The sequence below is a fragment of the Triticum dicoccoides genome, chromosome 7B (assembly GCF_002162155.2).
Source record: "Triticum dicoccoides isolate Atlit2015 ecotype Zavitan chromosome 7B, WEW_v2.0, whole genome shotgun sequence".
Taxonomy (NCBI): Eukaryota; Viridiplantae; Streptophyta; class Magnoliopsida; order Poales; family Poaceae; genus Triticum; species Triticum dicoccoides.
The window spans coordinates 418,767,538-418,780,123 of NC_041393.1; positions in this window are offsets into that span (position 1 = coordinate 418,767,538).

Here is a 12,586-nt window from a genome sequence, read left to right on the forward strand (position 1 = left end):
CCTATAAAGGCGTTAAGCAGGACAGATAAGTTCGTGCATTCTACTAAGGATTCTGTACAAAGAAGGAAGATCTACTAGTGCTAAAACTGGATGCGGAGCAACTACCGCACGAGATCTATGCTACAGTTAGATCAAAGAAACTATGGCAGAAGCAAATACGAAGAACTGAGATGAACACTTATGAACGCGGATGAATACAGAAACCCTAAATACAGATCTAGGGTTGAGAGGAGGAAACTAACCAAATGTGCAGGGTTAGCGGAGAAGAGCCGTAGGTTTCTGGTACGATCAGGTTGATGCAGCGGCCTTTGACAATGCAGTGCTCGAAGGTTGAGGGCGGCGGTGAAGCTTCAGAGCTTGAGTGTCGCGAGGAGGAAGAAGAGACACAGAAGGGGAAGAAAGAAAGGATCCCCGAGCCTATTTATAAGGCAAATGGATAAGTGGCAGGTGCGAGAATTGAGGAGCCTGAAGAGGCAAAAGTGGGTGCGGCTGTCGCCTCAATCTTTGGGATACCATTAATGAAGGGAATCTTTTTAATCTTTTTATATAGAGATGATGTAATGATGATCCGTTGCTATGTCCAGAGGATGACGTCATGGCAGTTTAACAAAGTTTACAGGAGAAGACATCATGGCGGTTTACGTGAATATAAGGAGATGCTCACAGAAATTCTTTAAGTATTGAAGATTGACATGAACAGGTTCAAATCAATCTGGGCCTAATGTTGGGGATATAACTACTGAGTTTAAACCGGCCAGGAGGGCCCGGTTCACCCTCAACTATATTGAAGCCCATGAAGACCCAGAAGATGGCGTTTTACTAATGAAACTTAGAGGCCCGGAGCCCAAAGGCGGATTAGGGCCCATAGTGGTAAACTGCCATGGTTATGTAACTTGTATTGTAAGGAGAGACCGAGCCGGACACTTGTATGAGTCAGCCTCGGGACTCTGTAGACCGGCCGGGCATCAATCTATGTATATAAAGGGACGACCCGGCGGCAGTTCAGGGACAAGAAACAACAACTCGAGACCCAGGCGAAGCGTATTTGCTCCCTGGTCATCAAAACCCAATCAATCCCATCACAACTAGACGTAGGCTTTTACCTTCATCAAAGGGGCCGAACTAGTATAAAACTCCCATGTCCCTTGTCCGGTTTAACCCCTTCAAGCTAACCCATCGCGATGGCTCTACGACTAAGTCCTTCCATGAGGACATCTGACGTGTTAATTCCACGACACCTGGGGTTATACCAGTGTTGTCCTAGGAGATCCCGGGGTTATACCGAGTGATCCTCCTATGGTCCGCCACCCAGGCTCAAAGGGATCATAAGATTATTCATGCTAGAAACTTCTGTGTGCAGACAGAAGCTATTATGGTCTCTAGCATAGTTGAGTTGGTTGCATGACCTCTTCTAGTGGTAGGCTAGCAGATGTAGGGGATGTAGGTTGGTACTGTCTAACGGGGGTTAGAGTTAATGCTTCTGAAAGACCGTGTCTCGGTCATCCGTTTCTCATACACCATGTAGTGCGAGAAATCTAGTGGAGGAGATCGAGTCTTTGTGGGGAAAAGTGCGCAAACCTCTGCAGAGTGTACAAACTAATCATGATTAGCCGTATCTCCGGTTATGGACATCTTGAGTGTTTGGTATTTGGATTATCATGTGGATCTCATCACTCTAAATTAATTTGTTGGGTTGATAATTACTTTTAATTGGGATTGAGATGGGGGCACCATTCCCAATGTTTTCAACCACCATGATAGTTAAATAAAGTATATTCCTTTGTTGTAGGGAAAATTGGCTTTTCGCAAAAACATTATAACCATAGAGCCTCCACCAGCCAAATATGCATATAGTGATAGCATTTATCTGTTCATTGCTCTAATGTGTTATATTGCCAGCATATTCCATGTGCTGACCCGTTTTCGGGCTGCAACATATCATGTTGCAGACTTTTCAGACGAGGAGTAAGGTGCACTAGGTCGTTTGTCATGCACTCAACTATGCTGTTGGAGTTGATGGACTCACTTTATCTTCCAAGCCTTCCGCTGTTATTGCTTTTAGATGGCCTGAAGCCATATTTATTGTAATAAGTTCTCTTTTGATACATTCCATGTAATAAGTGTGTGATTGCTACTCTGTTATAAATCCTTCGAGTACTGTGTGTGTCAGCATTACTGATCCAGGGATGACACTGAACACAGAGACTTGACCGTTTGAGGTCGGGTCGCTTCATCGATATATTGGAAGGCTATATTCGGACATCGGAAAGGTTCTGAGTGGTTCGGGTATTTTTCGGAATACAAAGAGTTACAGGAATTTCACCGAGGGAAGTAGTGGGCCTTAATGGGCCATACGGGAAAGGAAAAATGGGCCTCAAGGGTTGGCCGCCCCCCCCCCCCAATGCAAGTCCGAATTGGACTAGGGAGGGGGCAGCGCCCCCTCTCTTGCCTTCTCCCTCTCCTAGTCCTTCCCTCTCTCCCCACTTGGAAAAGGAAGGGGACTCCAACTAGGATTGAGAATCCTAGTTGGACTCCCCCTATAGGCGCACCCCTCCTAGGCCGACCTCCTCTTCCCCCCTCCTTTATATACGTGGGCAAGGGGGCACCCCAAAAACACACAAGTTGATTTCTTAGCCCTGTGCGGTGCCCCCTCCACAGTTTTCCACCTCGTTCATATTAGTGCTTAGGCGAAGCCCTACGTTAGTAACTTCATCATCATCGTCACCACGCCATCGTGCTGACGAAACTCTCCCTCGGCCTCAGCTGGATCTAGAGTTCGAGGGACATCACCGAGCTGAACGTGTGCAGATCGCGGAGGTTCCGTGCGTTCGGTACTTGATCGGTTGGATCGCAAAGACGTTCGACTAGTCAACCGCATTACTAAAGGCTTCCGCTTTAGGGCTACGAGGGTATGTGGACACACTCTCCCCGCTCATTGCTATGCTTCTCCTAGATAGATCTTGTGTGGTCGTAGGAAATTTTTTGAAATACTACTTTCCCCAACAGTGGCATCCGAGCCAGGTCTATGCATAGATGTTATATGCACAAGTAGAACACAAAGAGTTGTGGGCAATAATAGTCATACTGCTTACCAGCATGTCATACTTTGATTCGGTGGTATTGTTGGATGAAGCGGCCCAGACCGACATTACATGACCGCGTTCATGAGACTGGTTCTACCGCCATGCTTTGCACACAGGTGGCTAGTGGGTGTCTGTTTCTCCAACTTTAGTTGAATCGAGTATGACTACGCCCGGTCCTTGTTAAAGGTTAAAACAGCACACTTGACGTAAAATCGTTGTGGTTTTTGATGCGTAGGTAAGAACGGTTCTTGCTAAGCCCATAGCAGCCACGTAAAACTTGCAACAACAAAGTAGAGGACGTCTAACTTGTTTTTGCAGGGCTTGCTGTGATGTGATATGGTCAAGACATGATGATATATAAATTGTTGTATGAGATGATCATGTTTTGTAATAGTTATCGGCAACTGGCAGGAGCCATATGGTTGTCGCTTTATTGTATGAAATGCAATCGCCATGTAATTGCTATACTTTATCACTAAGCGGTAGCAATAGTCGTAGTAGTAATAGTTGGCGAGACGACCATGATGCTTCGATGGAGATCAAGGTGTCAAGCCGGTGACGATGGTGATCATGATGGTGCTTTGGAGATGGAGATCAAAGGCACAAGATGATGATGGCCATATCATATCACTTATATTGATTGCATGTGATGTTTATCCTTTATGCATCTTATTTTTCTTAGTAGGGAGGTAGCATTATAAGATGATCTCTCACTAGATTTCAAGGTACAAGTGTTCTCCCTGAGTATGCACCGTTGCGACAGTTCATCGTGCCGAGGCACCACGTGATGATCGGGTGTGATAAGCTCTATGTTCACATACAACGGGTGCAAGCCAGTTTTGCACATGCAGAATACTTGGGTTAAACTTTACGAGCCTAGCATATGCAGATATGGCCTCGGAACACTGAGACCGAAAGGTCGAGCGTGAATCATATAGTAGATATGATCAGCATAGTGATGTTCACCATTGAAAACTACTCCATCTCATGTGATGATCGGACATGGTTTAGTTGATATGGATCACGTGATCACTTAGATGATTAGAGGGGTGTCTATCTAAGTGGGAGTTCTTAAGTAATATGATTAATTGAACTTTAATTTATCATGACCTTAGTCCTAGTAGTATTTGCATAACTATGTTGTAGATCAATAGCTCGCGATGTAGCTCCCCGTTTATTTTTGATATGTTCCTAGAGAAAAACTATGTTAAAAGGTGATAGTAGCAATGATGCGGACAAGGTCCGTGATCTGAGGATTATCCTCATTGCTGCACAGAAGAATTATGCCTTGATGCACCGCTAAGTGACAGACCTATTGTAGGAGAAAATGAAGACGTTATGAACATTTGGCAAGCTCGGTATGATAACTACTTGATAGTTTAGTGCGCCATGCTTTACGGCTTAGAACCGGGACTTCAAAAACGTTTCTAATGCTACGGAGCATATAAGATGTTCCAAGAGCTGAAATAGGTATTTCAGACTCATGTCCGAGTCGAGAGGTATGAGACCTCTGACAAGTACTTTGCCTACAATATGGAGGAGAATAGCTCAACCAGTGAGCATGTGCTCAGATTGTCTAAGTACTACAATCGCTTGAATCAAGTGGGAGTTAATCTTCCAGATAAAATAGTGATTGACAGAGTTCTCTAGTCACTATCACCAAGTTATTGGAACTTTGTGATGAACTATAATATGCAAGGGATGACAAAAACAATTTCTGAGCTCTTCCTGATGCTGAAATCGACGAAGGTAGAAATCAAGAAATGCATCAAATGTTCATGGTTGACAAAACCACTAGTTTCAAGTAAAAGGGCAAGGGAAAGAAAGGGAACTTCAAGAAGAATGGCAAGCGAGTGGCCACTCCCATGAATAAGTCCAAAGCTAGACCCAAGCCTGAAACTGAGTGCTTCTACTACGAAGGAAATGATCACTAGGAGCGAAACTGCCCCAAATACTTGGCGGATAAGAAGGATGGCAAAGGGAACAAAAGTATATAGGATATACATGTTATTGATGTGTACTTTACTAGTGTTCATAGTAGCCCTGGGTATTTGATACTGGTTCAGCTGCTACGATTAGTAACTCGAAACAGGAGTTACAAAATGAACAAAGACTAGTTGAGGGCAAGGTGACGATGTGTGTTGGAAGTGATTCCAAGGTTGATAAGATCACCATCGCACACTCCCTTTACTATCGGGATTAGTATTGAACCTAAAATAAATGTTATTTGGTGTTTGCATTGAGCATAATATGATTGGATCATGTTTATTGCAAAACTATTATTCATTTAAGTCAAAGATTAATTGTTATTCTGTTTACATGAATAAAACCTTCTGTGGTCATACACCCAAGGCGAATGGTTTATTGAATCTCGATCGTAGTAATACACATATTCATAATATTGATGCCAAAAGATGCAAAGTTGATAATGATAGTGCAACATATTTATGGCACTGCCGTTTAGGTCATATTGGTGTAAAGCACATGAAGAAACTCCATGCTGATGGGCTTTTTGAATCACTTGATTATGAATCACTTGATGCTTGTGAACCATGCCTCATGGGCAAGATGACTAAGACTCCGTTCTCCGGAACAATGGAGCGAGCAACAGACTTATTGGAAATAATACGTACTGATGTATACGATCCGATGAGTGTTGAGGCTCGCAGCGAGTATCATTATTTTCTGACCTTCACAGATGATTTGAGCAGATATGGGTATATCTACTTGATGAAACATAAGTCTGAAACATTTGAAAAGTTCAAAGAATTTCAGAGTGGAGTGAAAAATCCTCGTAACAAGAAAATAAAGTTTCTACAATTTGATCGCGGAGATGAATATTTGAGTTACGAGTTTGGTCTTCATTTGAAAAAATGTGGAATAGTTTCACAACTCACGCCACCTGGAACACCACAGCGTAATGGTGTGTCCGAACATCATAACCGTACTTTATTAGATATGGTGCGATCTATGATGTCTCTTACCGATTTATCACTATCATTTTGGGGGTTATGCATTAGAGACAGCTGCATTCACGTTAAATAGGGCACCATCTAAATCCGTTGAGACGACACCATATGAACTATGGTTTGGCAAGAAACCCAAATTGTCGTTTCTTAAAGTTTCGGGCTGTGATGCTTATATGAAAAGGTTTCAACCTGATAAGCTCGAACCCAAATCGGAGAAATGTGTGTCTTCATAAGATACCCAAAAGAAACTATTGGGTACACCTTCTATCACAGATCTGATGGCAAGATCTTTGTTGCTAAGACTGGATCGTTTCTAGAGAAGGAGTCTCTCTTGAAAGAAGTGAGTGGGAGGAAAGTAGAACTTGATGAGGTAGTTGTACCTTTTCCCTTATTAGAAAGTAGTTCATCACAGAAATCAGTTCTAGTGATTCCTACACCAATTAGTGAGGAATCTAATGATGATGATCATGAAACTTCTGATCAAGTTACTACCGAACCTCGTAGGTCAACCAGAGTAAGATCCGCACCAGAGTGGTACAGTAATTCTGTTCTGGAGGTCATGTTACTTGACCATGAGAAACCTACGAATTATGAGGAAGCGATGATGAGCCCAGATTCCGCAAAATGTCTTGAGGGCATGAAATCTGAGATGGGATCCATGTATAAGAACAAAGTATGGACTTTGATTGACTTGCCCGATGATCGGTGAGCCAATGAGAATAAATGGATCTTCAAGAGGAAGACGGACGCTGCTAGTAGTGTTAATATCTACAAAGATCGAATTGTCGCAAAAAGGTTTTCGACAAGTTCAGGGTGTTGACTACGATGAAATTTTCTCACTCGTAGTGATGCTTAAGTCTGTCCGAATCATGTTAGCAATTGCCACATTTTATGAAATTTGGCAAATGGATGTCAAAACTACATTCCTTAATGGATTTCTTAAAGAAGAGTTGTATATGATGCAACAAGAAGGTTTTGTTAATCCTAAAGGTGATAGCAAAGTGTGCAAGCTCCATCGATCCATCTATGGACTGGTGCAAGCATCTCGGAGTTGGAATATAGGTTTTGATAAGTTGATCAAAGCATATAGTTTTATACAGACTTGTAGTGAAGCCTGTATTTACAAGAATGTGAGTGGGAACACTACAACCTTTCTGATAAGTATATGTGAATGACATATTGTTGATCGGAAATGATGTAGAATTTTCTGAAAAGCATAAAGGAGTGTTTGAAAGAAGTTTTTCAAAGAAATACCTCGGTGAAGCTGCTTACATATTGGGCATCACACTGGTGCGCGTCAGTCCTAAACAAAGGGTTTTTAACCCCTTTCCACGACGGCATTCGGAACCATCGCCAAGTGAGTGTGGGCGATAGGGGGGTCCTTCCCACATGACCTAGAAATCGTTGAGGATATGCCCTCCTGGCACACAGGATCGACAAAATGAGGTCGTGTGTGACCGGTGAGCACTCAAATACAAAAATACGTACAGTAGTGCTAAAAATACAATTATACACGCGAAATCATTTCCGGTTGTAGTTACATCCCACACAGTCAATCACCACTAAACGTTTCTATTCATATATACATCCCACACAGTCACTACAAGGAAAATGTTTGTGCAAGGTGGCGTAACGCAAACAGTTTTGAAGAGAATGTCGTGTGTGATTGTTCATTGATCCAATGCTGTTTATTCCTAGAAACTGTGTGCGTTGCCTGAGGTCATCGCCCATGGTGGTTTCTCATTAACCGTTTGCAATGGGAAAACCCAATTAGCAAGCTAATTGGCCAATTAGCAGGCTAATTGCCCTATTATTAATAATCCATTTACTAATCTAATTGACATTCATATTAAGCACATAATATATTCCATTTCCATATTAAGGAAGCAGGATTTCATAATTGAAATACATCAGAGTACAACATGATATAGCTTCAGCACTCAGCTACCCCATTACACAACTGCACTAGCAGCAAGTTTCACATGCAACATCTAGAACCTTTCGAAATTAGCATCATAGACAGTACATAGAGAGATGCATCTCATCTGGAAAACTGCTGAAGCGGAAGGTGAATATTGAGCCTTCATTCATGTTGAAGGTCTTTGCAACTTTAGGCCAGTGCCTGTGGATGATTGACCGTCCATTCTTCGACCTCTTCAGGAACACTTCAATATTGACCGTCCATTCTTCGACCTCTTCAGGAACACTTCAATATTCTTCAACATTTCCTCGCCTCCTGACCACAGAGGTGGTTTGAGAGGTAATCATCAGTGAAGCCTGAAAACAAGGATGTGCATAAATATCTTCTCCATATTGGAAATGGTGCGAAGGAATACAAAAAGGCAAGGTATAATAGTTAGTACCATCTTGTAAACCTCAGTGCTTCCCATTGTTTTCCTGCAACACAAATAAGGTAGTTAGTCAGCAGGTTAAGTAAGTGTTCGCATGCTATCAGTAAAATATGTTGATGATAAATAAGCACATTGCAGATTCATCAGATTAATTCAAGCCACATGGAAAGCCCATTTATCCAAACCAAGCATGATTAAGAACTAGGAAATATAGCACTTGTATATGTTTTTCATGTATTAAGTGCAGCCAAATTTGATTTATTCCTCACATGGTATACAATAACAGAATGCAGCCACGGCAATTGAACATCGCATTGTAGAATTGAACCAAGCACTTAACTAAACACCACAACAAATGAACCAAACGTTAACTGAGCACCACATTGCACAATATAACATACTCCTAATAGAATATCAGACAGTTAACAAACGAAGCATGCTTAACAACTTGGAAATATAGCAATTGTATTTGTTTCTCATGTATTTAGTACAACCAAATTCGATTTATTCCTCACATGGTATACAATAAGAGAATGCTGCCACAGCAATTGAACATCGCATTACAGAATTGAACCAAGTAGTTAACTAAACACCACAACAAATGAACCAAATGTTAACTGAGCACCACATTGCATAATATAACATACTCGTAATAGAAGATCAGACAGTTAACCAAACCAAGCATGCTTAACAACTTGGAAATATAGCAATTGTATTTGTTTCTCATGTATTTAGTATAGCCAAATTTGATTTATTCCTCACATGGTATACAATAAGAGAATGCAGCCACAACAATTGAACATCTCATTACAGAATTGAACCAAGCAGTTAACTAAACACCACAAAAAATGAACCAAACGTTAACTGAGCACCACATTGCACAATATAACATACTCCTAATAGAAGATCAGACAGTTAACCAAACCAAGCATGCTTAAAACCTTGGAAATATAGCAGTTGTATTTGTTTCTCATATATTTAGTACGGCCAAATTTGATTTATTCCTCACATGGTATATGATACGTCTCTAACGTATCTAATTGTTCCATCCTATTATATTATCCATTTTGGATGTTTAATGGGCTTTACTACACACTTTTATATTATTTTTGGGACTAACCTATTAACCCAAGGTCCAGTGCAAATTGTTTTTTCCTATTTCAGTGTTTCACAGAAAAGGAATACCAAACGGAGTCCAAACGGAATGAAACCTTCGGGAGCGCAATTTTTGGAACAAAGGTGATCCAGAGGATTTGGAGTGGACGTCAAGAAACAACCGAGGAGGCCATGAGGCAGGGAGGCGCACCTGCCCCCCTGGGCGCACCCCCCACCCTCGTGGGCCCCTCGTAGCTCCACCGACCTACTTCTTCCTCCTATATATACCCATGTACCCCGAAAACATCCAGGAGCACCACGAAACCCTATTTCCACCACTGCAACCTTCTGTACCCGTGAGATCCCATCTTGGGGCCTTTTCCGGCGCTCCGTCGGAGGGGGAATCGATCACGAAGGGCTTCTACATCAACACCCTAGCCTCTTCAATGATGTGTGAGTAGTTTACCACAGACCTTCGGGTCCACATTTATTAGCTAGATGGCTTCTTCTCTCTTTGGATCTCAATACAAAGTTATCCTCGATCTTCTTGGAGATCTATTCGATGTAACTCTTTTTGCGGTGTGTTTGTCGAGATCCGATGAATTGTGGGTTTATGATCAAGATTATCTATGAACAATATTTGAATCTTCTCTTAATTCTTTTATGTATGATTGGTTATCTTTGCAAGTCTCTTTGAATTATCAGTTTGGTTTGGCCTACTAGATTGATCTTTCTTGCAATGGGAGAAGTGCTTAGCTTTGGGTTCAATCTTGCGTTGCTCGATCCTAGTGACAGTAGGGGAAACGACACGTATTGTATTGTTGCCATCGAGGATAAAAAGATGGGGTTTATATCATATTGCTTGAGTTTATCCCTCTACATCATGTCATCTTGCCTAATGCGTTACTCTATTCTTATGAACTTAATACCCTAGATGCATGCTGGATAGCGGTCGATGTGTGGAGTAATAGTAGTAGATGCAGGCAGGAGTCGGTCTACTTGTCGCGGACGTGATGCCTATATACATGATCATGCCTAGATATTCTCATAATTATGCACTTTTCTATCAATTGCTCGACAGTAATTTGTTCACCCACTGTAATACTTATGCTATCTTGAGAGAAGCCACTAGTGAAACCTATGGCCCATGGGTCTATTTTCCATCATATAAGTTTCCAATCTATTTTTACTTTGCAATCTTTACTTTCAATCTTTATCATAAAAATACCAAAACTATTATCATCTCTATTAGATCTCACTTTTGCTAGTGGCCGTGAAGGGATTGACAACCCCTTTATTGTGTTGGTTGCAAGGTTCTTATTTGTTTGTGTAGGTACGTGGGACTTGCGTGTGGCCTCCTACTGGATTGATACCTTGGTTCTCAAAAACTGAGGGAAATACTTAACACTACTTTGCTGCATCACCCTTTCCTCTTCAAGGGAAAACCAACGCATGTTCAAGAGGTAGCAAGAAGGATTTCTGGCGTCGTTACCGGGGAGTCAATGCACAAGTCAAGACATACCAAGTACCCATTACAAACTCTTATCCCTCGCATTACATTATTTGCCATTTGCCTCTCGTTTTCCTCTCCCCCACTTCACCCTTGCCGTTTTATTCGCCCTCTTTTTCCGTTTGCCTCTTTTCGCTTGCTTCTTGTGTGTTCGTTCTCTGTGCTGCCGTCATGTCTGAAACTAGGGAGGTTATTGCTGATAAGGATAATAATATGGTAAACTTTGATGTTTTTGATGATCCTCTTGAAGAGCCTACTATTTTACACACTAAAAAGTTTCGGATTGGTAGCGGTAATATTATTGGGAATGGAGTTATTTAATATTTCTTTACTTGTGCCGGTGCCTTGCCCTCTATGGGTGGGTCTATTCCTCATAAAACTACTAGTCTTGCGGATGCTATATCCTTGCTCGTAGTTGAACTTGAAAGACAATTTATCCATCTGCATCCTTGCATACAAAGGATTTTTCTAGAGTTTTCCAATACCGAGCATTCTTCTGTTAAGCGAGCAGCTACTATCTTTTTGGCACATGAGTTCAGATTTATAATAAAAGAGGCCAATGAAATTTTTGCACATTATAGGGTGGACGCTGGTCGTCCTCCCATAGAAGCTATCTTTTTAATCAAGAAGACTTAATGCGTTTACGATCTTTAGATCATGTGGCTTATAATGAAAACCTTAGAAAAAAGGTTCCTACCGATGTCCTAGTTGATAGAATTTCTGAACTCAATGATGACTTTGCTATTCAGAACAACGGGTTAGGTTTTTCTCTTGAACAAATGCTCATGACTTATTGCCAAAAGAATGCTTATAATGATGAATTGGTTGTGCCATATAAGGGGCCAAAGGAGGAACCCATACCTCCCGAGCTTGATCTTGGGGACTTTTGTACCATTAAATTTAGCCCTTTTGATTACTTTTGCTTTCCACAAAGAAAACTTGCTGCTGAACATAGGGAATATGAGATGAGTTTCCGTGATTTACCTTATCATTATTATGGCAAAACCTAGATCTATCCTTGCCTTTATGCCTAGCTAGGGGCGTTAAACGATAGCGCTTGTTGGGAGCCAACCCAATTTTATTTTTGTTTCTTCCTTTTTGGTTATGTTTATTAATAAATCTTTCATCTAGCCTCTGGATTAGATGTGTTTTTATGTTTTAGTTAGTGTTTGTGCCAAGTAGAACCTTTGGGAAGACTTGGGTGAAGTCTTTTTGATCTTGCTGTAAAAAATAGAAACTTTAGCCGCTGAAGTCTTTTTGATCAACTCTTGTAATACTCATATCATCAAGATCAATCAAGCAGGAAGTAGGGTATTACCTCCATCGAGAGGGCCCAAACCTAGGTAAAACATCGTGTCCCCTGCCTCCTGTTACCATTAGCCTTAGACGCACAGTTTGGGAGTCCCTACCCGAGATCCCTCGGTTTTGCTACCGATATTGGTGCTTTCATTGAGAGTTCCACTATGTCATCGTGACAAGGCTTGATGGCTCCTTCAATCATCTTCAACGATGCATTCCAGGGGGGAGGTTTTCCTTCCCGGACAGAGCTTTGTATTCAGCGGCTTCATACTATGGGCC